The sequence below is a fragment of the Triticum urartu genome, chromosome 2 (genome assembly GCF_003073215.2).
Source record: "Triticum urartu cultivar G1812 chromosome 2, Tu2.1, whole genome shotgun sequence".
NCBI classification, from domain to species: Eukaryota; Viridiplantae; Streptophyta; class Magnoliopsida; order Poales; family Poaceae; genus Triticum; species Triticum urartu.
In genome coordinates this window covers 579,014,660-579,026,114 of record NC_053023.1, presented here as the reverse complement: position 1 = coordinate 579,026,114, position 11,455 = coordinate 579,014,660, and positions in this window count along the sequence as shown.

Below are 11,455 nucleotides of genomic sequence, written 5' to 3'. Positions count from 1 at the left end.
GTATAGCCACCTGGATCCCATGGACACCACTTGGACAAAAGGAGTGCATGTGTATGGCCACCTGGAAGTGGTCGCAAGAGCGACCAGCAGAGGCGCCCTCGCGGCGGCCGGCGGTGGAATGCAGTGGTGCTACGTGGTGTGCTCCTGTCGGTGACACCTTGCCTTCTCCTCGCCGGACGGGTGTTGGTCTGCACCGCACAGGGAAGAGTGGAGGGCTTGCGATGGAGAATGACGAGGAGGGGTGCGCCCCCAACCGTCGATGTCACAAACTTTGAGGTCGCTGCCCGCAGAAAAAACAGCATGCCTGTAAGTGCATTTAGTGCCACCCCTAGTTGGTTTTGGAGTATTGATGACAAACCTGGTTGAGGGACTAATGTGTTTGTGAGAATTGCAGGATAACACATGTAGTAGTCCCTCATTGATTCGGTTTACCTACCGGAGATGACCCCCTAAAAATGTGTGAAGACATTGAAGACAATGGTGATATGTGAAGATATTCACACTGAAGACTATGACATGAGAAGACATCGCATGAAGACTTTGGGGCGCGAAGACATAGTTGTTTCGTAGTTTCATCTTCTTCTTTGTTGAGTCATAGGAACCACCGTACTGTTCAGTGGGGTCCAAGTGAACATAGTCAGAATGACTAAAGTGATGCTCAACCAAATCCTAAGTCTTCGAGCGAAGACAATGAGAGTAAATCTTATCCAAAGCTGGATAAGTCCGCTTTACTTGTAGCCCAAGTCAAGCTGCCGCGTGTGTTTGAAAACTGACCGTTGGAACATGTGTCAGTTCCTTAGTGACTCAGGGTCATTTCGGATAAATCAGGTCAGGTTGCCTAGTGGCTATAAATAGCCCGCCCCTACACCATAAATTAGTGGCTGCTCAGAGTTAGTGCACGGCTTTTGTCGTTTGAGAGCAACCCACCTCCGAAGCCTTTGAGAGAGAAATCCTTGCGAGGACAAAGCCCTAAACACCCAGAGCCAAGGAGTGTTAGGCATCACTGAAGTCTTCCTGTCTGTGTGATCTAAAGACTTGTTACACTTGAGGACTGTGAATCCTCCAGCCGGTTAGGCGTCGCGTTCTGAGCATCCAAGAGTCATTGTGGATCGCCGGTGAACAAAGTCTGTGAAGGTTTGGAAGTATACCTTGAAGACTTACCTGAGTGATTGGGCGAGGACTATGTGTCCTTAGCTCAAGGGGAATAAGGTGATGACACGGTCTTCTGAGTTAAATCTCAGCCTTCCTAACCAGATGTACAGTTGTCACAGCAACTGGTCCAACAAATCCCTTGTCTTCACCAAGCAACTGGTTCTATCCTTTCCTTCTCTTTACTTACAATTGGTCCTTGTGAAGTCATTGCCTACTTGCATTATATGTTTGTCTTCACTGTGTGACTGTTTGTTCTGATTGGCTTCATACTATCTTCCATCCTGATCCATACTGCCTAGCTGCTATTAGTCTTTGTGCTTTCACTTCATTGAATACTTGACTATGGCTTGTCTAGTGTAGTCTACCTTCCGCTGCATGTTAATAGGTTCATTTCTATCGTTTGTCTTCGAAACTTCCATGTTTTGAAGACTTTCATAAAAATCGCCTATTCACCCCCCCTCTAGTCGATAACTAGCACTTTCAATTGGTATCAGAGCAAGGTACTCCCTTGTTCTGTGTGATTCGGTTTAACCACCTGGAGTTTTAGCTATGTCGGTTGCAGGGATAATCAAAGTCTCCGTTGCGTGCCCTATCTTCGATGGCACTGATTATCCCAAATGGAAGAATATGATGAGGAAGCGACTCCTTGCAATGGACAGTGAGCTTTGGACGGTCATGGAGATTGGCCTCACCGACTTATGCAAGATGGCGGATGCCGACGACATTCAGAAGTTCACTCTGCTGGATGTCAAGGCGAAGGACATTATATGCTCCTTTCTGTCCAGAGATGAGTTCAGGCGCATCATGCATCTCTGCAATGCAAAGCTTATATGGGATCGGATCTCTGATGTTTATGAAGGTCATGGGACACATCAGGATCCCTGGTTCCTCAACTTCAAGGAGTCACTTAAAACAATGTCTCCCGAACCCGAGCCATCCTCTACCACCTACTGCTTCATGGCACGTGGTGCCAAGGTAAACTCACGCAATGCTCACTATCAAACATCCAGTGAAGATGACTCTGATTGTGATTCCAAACCCAGCTACAAAACACTTGCTAAAATTGCAACTAAACAACAGAAAGCTATGGAACACATTCAAAAATTGTTAGACAAAAGCGATGACCTGTTGGACGCGGAAATGACTCAATCTCAGTCCTTAATTGAAGACATCAAAATTCTTCATGTTAAGTATGAGGAACTTGAAAGTCGTCATGAAATGCTCTCAACAACTCATGAAAAACTTTCCTATGATTATCTTCAAAGGAAGCAAGAACTTGTAAAATTGAGAGAAATTCATGAAGATCTTCAAAAGGAAAACGAGTCACTTTGTGCTCAACAGATCAGTCCCGCTCAGGAAGGATTTGAACCACCATGTCTAAAATGCCTTGAGCATGATAACGCTACTTCTGTTGCTGAATGTTCTACTGCTGCTACTGTTGCAACATCTTCAACTGTTGATGTGGTAACTAACCCCTCTGTTGAGGATGCCACTTCTATTGCTGATGAAAATGCTAGGTTGAAGACATTGCTTGAAACAGGGATGTACAAAAGTCTCAAAGGGCATCAGACACTATGTGATGTCCTCAAAAGGCATATTCTGAACCGAAACCCTAGGAAAGAGGGTGTTGGGTTCGAAAGGAAAATGAATGCCGACGGCTCTTACTGGAAGCCTGAGCAATACCCCAAAACCACATGGGTTGCTGCAAAGGAACCTTCAGTAGATCCATCCACCCTATCTGGCTTCACTTGTGCTAACCCTATTATCATTGATGAATCCTTTGATGCAAACTATAAACTGTTTAAGAATCAGAATGGTGAAGTGTTTGCCAGGTATATTGGTACTAACTGCAGGAATGGGCTGACTATGAAGAAAGTCTAGGTGCCCAAAAGGTGTCTGGAGAATCTTCCTGTGAATGTCGTCATGACACCACAAGGGAAGAAGACAAACCCCAGACCACGGGCTTCATATGGTCCAAAGGCTTCATACAGACAGAGGACTCACCAGAGTCGCACTAACACAAATGTTTTGCAGGGAAACCATACTCAGGCCTATGAATATGAGCGTGTTTCATCAAACCGCCATGTTCATAAGACCAAGAACTACTCTGCTTATTCTTATGAGTATTATTCACCTCCTGCAAGACTATTTGCTAGGGCTCCAAAGCCAAAATTCTCAGATGCTGCACTTACACTCATTGCTTCGAAACCACCCCTGAAGATGTGGGTGGCTAAGAAAGCTTAACTCTCTTTTGCAGGGAAAGGTCTCCAGCCGAAAATCAAATGCGTCTGAAGCTATTGCTGGGGACCTAAAACATCTTGTGGGGCACAAGATAAAATGCCCAAATGATCTTATTATGTATTTCATTACTGAGTCGCTTAACATGCATCCTATCAGTTCTAACCTGGGTCTGAGCTTTCATAATTCACTTGCTCGTCAAATGCTTATGCTTCACAATACTCTTCGTGAAGCCTATCCCCCTAACTGTTCTGTAGGGTATGACACCAGCTGCTTCAGAATGGATTATTGATAATGGATGCACTAATCATATGACTGGTGATCAAAGTCTTCTCATGGACTCAACCTTACGTCCATCTGAGAAGAGTCACATCACATTTGCTGACACTACTAAAAACTGTTGGAAATATGCCCTAGAGGCAATAATAAATTGATTATTATTATTATATTTCCTTGTTCATGATAATCGTTTATTATCCATGTTATAATTGTATTGATAGGAAACTCAGATACATGTGTGGATACATAGACAACACCATGTCCCTAGTAAGACTCTAGTTGACTAGCTCGTTGATCAATAGATGGTTACGGTTTCCTGACCATGGACATTGGATGTCATTGATAACGGGATCACATCATTGGGAGAATGATGTGATGGACAAGACCCAATCCTAAGCCTAGCATAAAGATCGTGTAGTTCGTATGCTAAAGCTTTTCTAATGTCAAGTATCATTTCCTTAGACCATGAGATTGTGCAACTCCCGGATACCGTAGGAATGCTTTGGGTGTACCAAACGTCACAACGTAACTGGGTGACTATAAAGGTGCACTACAGGTATCTCTGAAAGTGTCTTTTGGGTTGGCACGAATCGAGACTGGGATTTGTCACTCCATGTAAACGGAGAGGTATCTCTGGGCCCACTCGGTAGGACATCATCATAATGTGCACAATGTGATCAAGGAGTTGATCACGGGATGATGTGTTACAGAACGAGTAAAGAGACTTGTCGGTAACGAGATTGAACAAGGTATCGGGATACCGACGATCGAATCTCGGGCAAGTATCGTACCGCTAGACAAAGGGAATTGTATACGAGATTGATTAAGTCCTTGACATCGTGGTTCATCCGATAAGATCATCGTGGAACATGTGGGAGCCAACATGGGTATCCAGATCCCGCTGTTGGTTATTGACCGGAGATCGTCTCGGTCATGTCTGCATGTCTCCCGAACCCGTAGGGTCTACACACTTAAGGTTCGATGACGCTAGGGTTATAGAGATATTAGTATGCGGTAACCCAAAAGTTGTTCAGAGTCCCGTATGAGATCTCAGACGTCACGAGGAGTTCCGGAATGGTCCGGAGGTAATGAATTATATATAGGAAGTGCTATTTCGGCCATCGGGACAAGTTTCGGGGTCACCGGTATTGTACCGAGACCACCGGAAGGGTCCCGGGGGTCCACCGGGTGGGGCCACCTGCCCCGGGGGGCCACATGGGCTGTAGGGGGTGCGCCTTGGCCTACATGGGCCAAGGGCACCAGCCCCAAGAGGCCCATGCGCCAAGAGAAGAAAAAAAGGGGAGAGTCCTAAAAGGGGAAGGCACCTCCGAGGTGCCTTGGGGAGGATGGACTCCTCCCCCCCTTGGCCGCACCCTTCCTTGGAGGAAGGGGCAAGGGCTGCGCCTCCCCCCTCTCCCTTGGCCCTATATATAGTGGGGAAAAGGAGGAGCAACCATACCTAAGGCCTGGCGCCTCCCTCTCCCTCCCGTGACACATCTCCCTCCTCCCGCAGCGCTTAGCGAAGCCCTGTTGAAATCCCGCTACTTCCACCACGCCGTCGTGCTATTGGATCTCCATCAACCTCTCCCTCCTCCTTGCTGGATCAAGGCGTGGGAGACGTCTCCGCTCCGTACGTGTGTTGAACGCGGAGGTGCCGTCCGTTCGGCGCTAGGATCATTGGTGATTTGGATCACGACGAGTACGACTCCATCAACCCCGTTCTCTTGAACGCTTCCGCGCGCGATCTACAAGGGTATGTAGATCCACTCCTCCCTCGTTGCTAGATGACTCCATAGATAGATCTTGGTGAGACGTAGGAAAATTTTGAATTTATGCTACGTTCCCCAACAGTGGCATCATGAGCTAGGTCTATGCGTAGTTTCTATGCACGAGTAGAACACAAAGTAGTTGGTGGGCGTTGATTTTGTTCAATATGCTTGCCGTTACTAGTCTTATCTTGATTCGGCGGCATCGTGGGATGAAGCGGACCGGACCGACCTTACACGTACTCTTACGTGAGACAGGTTCCACCGACTGACATGCACTAGTTGCATAAGGTGGCTAGCGGGTGTCTGTCTCTCCTACTTTAGTCGGATCGGATTCGATGAAAAGGGTCCTTATGAAGGGTAAATAGCAATTGGCATATCACGTTGTGGTTTTGCGTAGGTAAGAAACGTTCTTGCTAGAAACCCATAGCAGCCACGTAAAACATGCAAACAACAATTAGAGGACGTCTAACTTGTTTTTGCAGGGTATGCTATGTGATGTGATATGGCCAAAAGGATGTGATGAATGATATATGTGATGTATGAGATTGATCATGTTCTTGTAATAGATGATCATGGAGCCCCAAGATGGAGATCAAAGGAGCTATATGATATTGGCCATATCATGTCACTATTATTTGATTGCATGTGATGTTTATCATGTTTATACATCTTATCTGCTTAGAACGACGGTAGTAAATAAGATGATCCCTCATAACAATTTCAAGAAGTGTTCTCCCCTAACTGTGCACCGTTGCTAAAGTTCGTCGTTTCGAAGCACGCCGTGATGATCGGGTGTGATAGATCCTTACGTTCACATACAACGGGTGTAAGACAGTTTTACACATGCAAAACACTTAGGGTTAACTTGACGAGCCTAGCATGTACAGACATGGCCTCGGAACACAGAAGACCGAAAGGTCGAGCATGAGTCGTATAGAAGATACGATCAACATGAAGATGTTCACCGACGTTGACTAGTCCGTCTCACGTGATGATCGGACACGGCCTAGTTGACTCGGATCATGTAATCACTTAGATGACTAGAGGGATGTCTATCTGAGTGGGAGTTCATAAGATGAACTTGTTTATCCTGAACATAGTCAAAAGGATTTTGCAAATTATGTCGTAGCTCACGCTTCAGTTCTACGTTTTAGATATGTTCCTAGAGAAAAATTAGTTGAAAGTTGATAGTAGCAATTATGCGGACTAGGTCCGTAAACTGAGGATTGTCCTCATTGCTTCTTAGAAGGCTTATGTCCTTAATGCACCGCTCAGTGTGCTGAACCTCGAACGTTGTCTGTGGATGTTGCGAACATCTGACATACACGTTTTGATAACTACATGATAGTTCAGTTGTACGGTTTAGAGTTGAGGCACCGAAGACGGTTTTGAAACGTCGCGAAACATATGAGATGTTTTGAGGGCTGAAATTGGGATTTCAGGCTCGTGCCCACGTCAAGAGGTATAAGACCTCCGACGATTTTCTTAGCCTGCAAACTAAGGAGAATAGCTCAATTGTTGAGCTTGTGCTCAGATTGTCTGAGTACAACAATCATTTGAATCGAGTGGGAGTTGATCTTCCAGATGAGATAGTGATGTTTCTCCGAAGTCATTACCACCAAGCTGCTAGAGCTTCGTGATGAACTATAATATATCAGGGACATATATGATGATCCTTGAGATATTCGCGATGTTTGACACCACAAAAGTAGAAATCAAGAAGGAGCATCAATTGTTGATGGTTTGTGAAACCACTAGTTTCAAGGAGGGCAAGGGCAAAAGGGACACTTCATGAAACGGCAATTCAGCTGCTGCTCTAGTGAAGAAACCCAAGGTTGAACCCAAACCCGAGACTGAGTGCTTCTGTAATAAGGGGAACAGCCACTGGAGCAGAATTACCCTAGATACTTGGTAGATTAGAAGGCTGGCAAGGTCGATAGAAGTATATTAGATATACATTGTGTTGATGTGTACTTTACTAGTACTCCTAGTAGCACCAGGGTATTAGATACCGGTTCGGTTGCTAAGTGTTAGTAACTCGAAATAAAAGCTACGGAATAAACGGAGACTAGCTAAAGGTGAGCTGACGATATGTGTTGGAAGTGTTTTCAATGTTGATATGATCAAGCATCGCACGCTCCCTCGACCATCGAGATTGGTGTTTGCGTTGAGCATAGACATGATTGGATTATGTCTATCGCAATACGGTTATTCATTTAAAGGGAATAATAGTTACTCTGTTCATTTGAATAATACCTTCAATGGTCTTACACCTAAAATGAATGGTTTATTAAATCTCGATCGTAGTGATACACATGTTCATGCCAAAAGATAGTAATGATAGTACCACCTACTTGTGGCACTGCCACGTAAGTCATATCGGTATAAAACGCATGAAGAAGCTCCATGTTGATGGATCTTTGGACTCACTCATTTTTGAAAGGATTGAGACATGCGAACCATGTTTGTTGGTAGATATGCATGAAGAAACTCCATGCGAATGGACCATTTGGACTCACTTGATTTTGAATCACTTGAGACATGCAAATCATACCACATGGGCAAGATGACTGAAAGCCTCGGTTTCAGTAAAATGGAACTGGAAAGCAACTTGTTGGAAGTAATACATTTTGATGTGTGCAGTCCAATGAGTGCTGAGGCATGTAGTGGATATCGTTATGTTCTTACTTCACAGATGATTTGAGTAAATGTTGAGTATATTTACTTGATGAATCACGAGTCTGAATTATTGAAAGGTTCAAGTAATTTCAGGGTGAAGTTGAAAGATCATCGTGACAAGAGGATAAAATGTCTATGATATGATCATAGAGATGAATATCTGAATTACGAGTTTGGCACAGAATTAAGACATTGTGGAAATTGTTTCACAACTGATACAGCCTAGAACACCATAGTGTGATGGTGTGTCCGAACATCATAACTGCACCCTATTGGATATGATGCATACCATGATGTCTCTTATCGAATTACCACAATAATTTATGGGTTAGGCATTAGAGACAACCACATTCACTTTAAATAGGGCACCACGTAATTCCGATGAGATGACATCGTATGGTTTAGAGAAACCTAAGCTGTCATTTCTTAAAAGTTTGGGGCTACGACGCTTATGTGAAAAAGTTTCAGGCTGATAAGCTCGAACCCAAAGCGGATAAATGCATCTTCATAGGACACCCAAAACAGTTGGGTATACCTCCTGTCTCAGATCCGAAAGCAATAAGGGATTGTTTCTAGAATCGGGTCCTTTCTCGAGGAAAAGTTTCTCTCGAAGGAATTGAGTGGGAGGATGGTGGAGACTTGATGAGGTTATTGAACCGTCACTTCAACCAGTGTATAGCAGGGCACAAAGAGTTGTTCCTGTGGCACCTACACCAATTGAAGTGGAAGCTTATGATAGTGATCATGAAACTTCAGATCAAGTCACTACCAAACCTCGTAGGATGACAAGGATGTGTACTACTTCAGAGTGGTACGTAATCCTGTCTTGGAAGTCATGTTGCTAGACAACAATGAACCTACGAGCTATGGAGAAGCGATGGTGGGCCTGGATTCCGATAAATGGCTCAAGGCCATAAAATCCGAGAGAGGATCCATGTATGAAAACAAAGTGTAGACTTTGGAAGAACTACTTGATGGTCGTAAGGCTGTTAGGTACATATGGATTTTTAAGGAAGACGGACAATGATGGTAAATGTCACCATTAAGAAAGCTCGACTTGTCGTTAAGATGTTTTTCGACAAGTTCAAGGAGTTGACTTTCTCACTCGTAGCGATGCTAAGAGTCTGTTGGAATTATATTAGCGATTATTGCATTATTTATGAAATCTTGTAGATAGGATGTCAAAACATTGTTTCCTCGACGATTTTCTTGAGGAAAGGTTGTATGTGATACAACCAGAAGGTTTTTTCAATCCTGAAAGATGCTAATAAGTATGCAAAGCTCTAGCTATCCTTCTAAAGACTGGAGTAAGCATCTCGGAGTTGGAATGTATGCTTTGATGAGATGATCAAAGATTTTGGGTGTATACAAAGTTTATGAGAAACTTGTATTTCCAAAGAAATGAGTGGGAGCACTATAGAATTTCTGATGAGTATATGTTGTTGACATATTGTTGATCAGAAATGATGTAGAATTTCTGGAAAGCATGTAGGGTTGTTTGGAAAGTGTTTTTCAATGGAAAGCCTGGATGAAGCTACTTGAGCATTGAGCATCAAGATCTATAAGGATAGATCAAAATGCTTAATGGTACTTTCAAATGAGCACATACCTTGACGTGATCTTGAAGGTGTTCAAGATGGATCAGTCAAAGAAGGAGTTCTTGCCTGAGTTGTAAGGTATGAAGTTAATACTTAAAGCTCGACCACGGTAGAATAGAGAGAAAGGACAAAGGTCGTCCCCTATGCTTAAGACGTAGGCTCTACAGTATGCTATGCTGTGTACCGCACCTGAAGTGTGCCTTGCCATGAGTCAGTCAAGGGGTACAAGAGTGATCCAAGAATGGATCACAAGACAGCGGTCAAAGTTATCCTTAGTAACTAGTGGACTAAGGAATTTTCTCGATTGTGGAGGTGATAAAGAGTTCGACGTAAAGAGTTACGTCGATGCAAGCTTAACACCTATCCGGATAGCTCTGAGTAGAGATGCCGGATATGTATAATGGAGCAACAATTTAGAGTAGCTCCAAGTAGAACAGTTATTTGGAATAGCTCCAAATGTAGCGTAGTAGTTGCATCTACAAGATGACATAGAAATTTGCGAAGTACATACGGATCTGAATGTTGCAGACCCGTTGACTAAAACCTCTCTCACAAGCAAAACATGATCAAACCCAGAACTCATTGAGTCTTAATCACATGATGATGTGAACTAGTTTAGTGACACTAGTAAACTCTTTGGGTGTTAGTCACATGGCGATGTGACCTGTGAGTGTTAATCACATGGCAATGTGAACTAGATTATTGACCCTAGTGCAAGTGGGAGACTGTTGGAAATATGCCCTAGAGGCAATAATAAATTAGTTATTATTATATTTCCTTGTTCATGATAATCGTTTATTATCCATGCTATAATTGTATTGATAGGAAACTCAGATACATGTGTGGATACATAGACAACACCATGTCCCTAGTAAGCCTCTAGTTGACTAGCTCGTTGATCAATAGATGGTTACGGTTTCCTGACCATGGACATTGGATGTCATTGATAACGGGATCACGTCATTAGGAGAATGATGTGATGGACAAGACCCAATCCTAAGCCTAGCACAAAGATCGTGTAGTTCGTATGCTAAAGCTTTTCTAATGTCAAGTATCATTTCCTTAGACCATGAGATTGTGCAACTCCCGGATACCGTAGGAATGCTTTGGGTGTACCAAACGTCACAACGTAACTGGGTGACTATAAAGGTGCACTACAGGTATCTCTGAAAGTGTCTGTTGGGTTGGCACGAATCGAGACTGGGATTTGTCACTCCGTGTAAACGGAGAGGTATCTCTGGGCCCACTCGGTAGGACATCATCATAATGTGCACAATGTGATCAAGGAGTTGATCACGGGATGATGTGTTACGGAACGAGTAAAGAGACTTGCCGGTAACGAGATTGAACTAGGTATTGGATACCGACGATCGAATCTCGGGCAAGTAACATACCGATAGACAAAGGGAATTGTATACGGGATTGATTAAGTCCTTGACATCGTGGTTCATCCGATGAGATCATCGTGGAACATGTGGGAGCCAACATGGGTATCAGATCCCGCTGTTGGTTATTGACCGGAGAACGTCTCGGTCATGTCTGCATGTCTCCCGAACCCGTAGGGTCTACACACTTAAGGTTCGATGACGCTAGGGTTATAAAGGAAGCTTGTATGTGGTTACCGAATGTTGTGCGGAGTCCCGGATGAGATCCCGGACGTCACGAGGAGTTCCGGAATGGTCCGGAGGTAAAGAATTATATATAGGAAGTGCTATTTCGGCCATCGGGACAAGTTTCAGG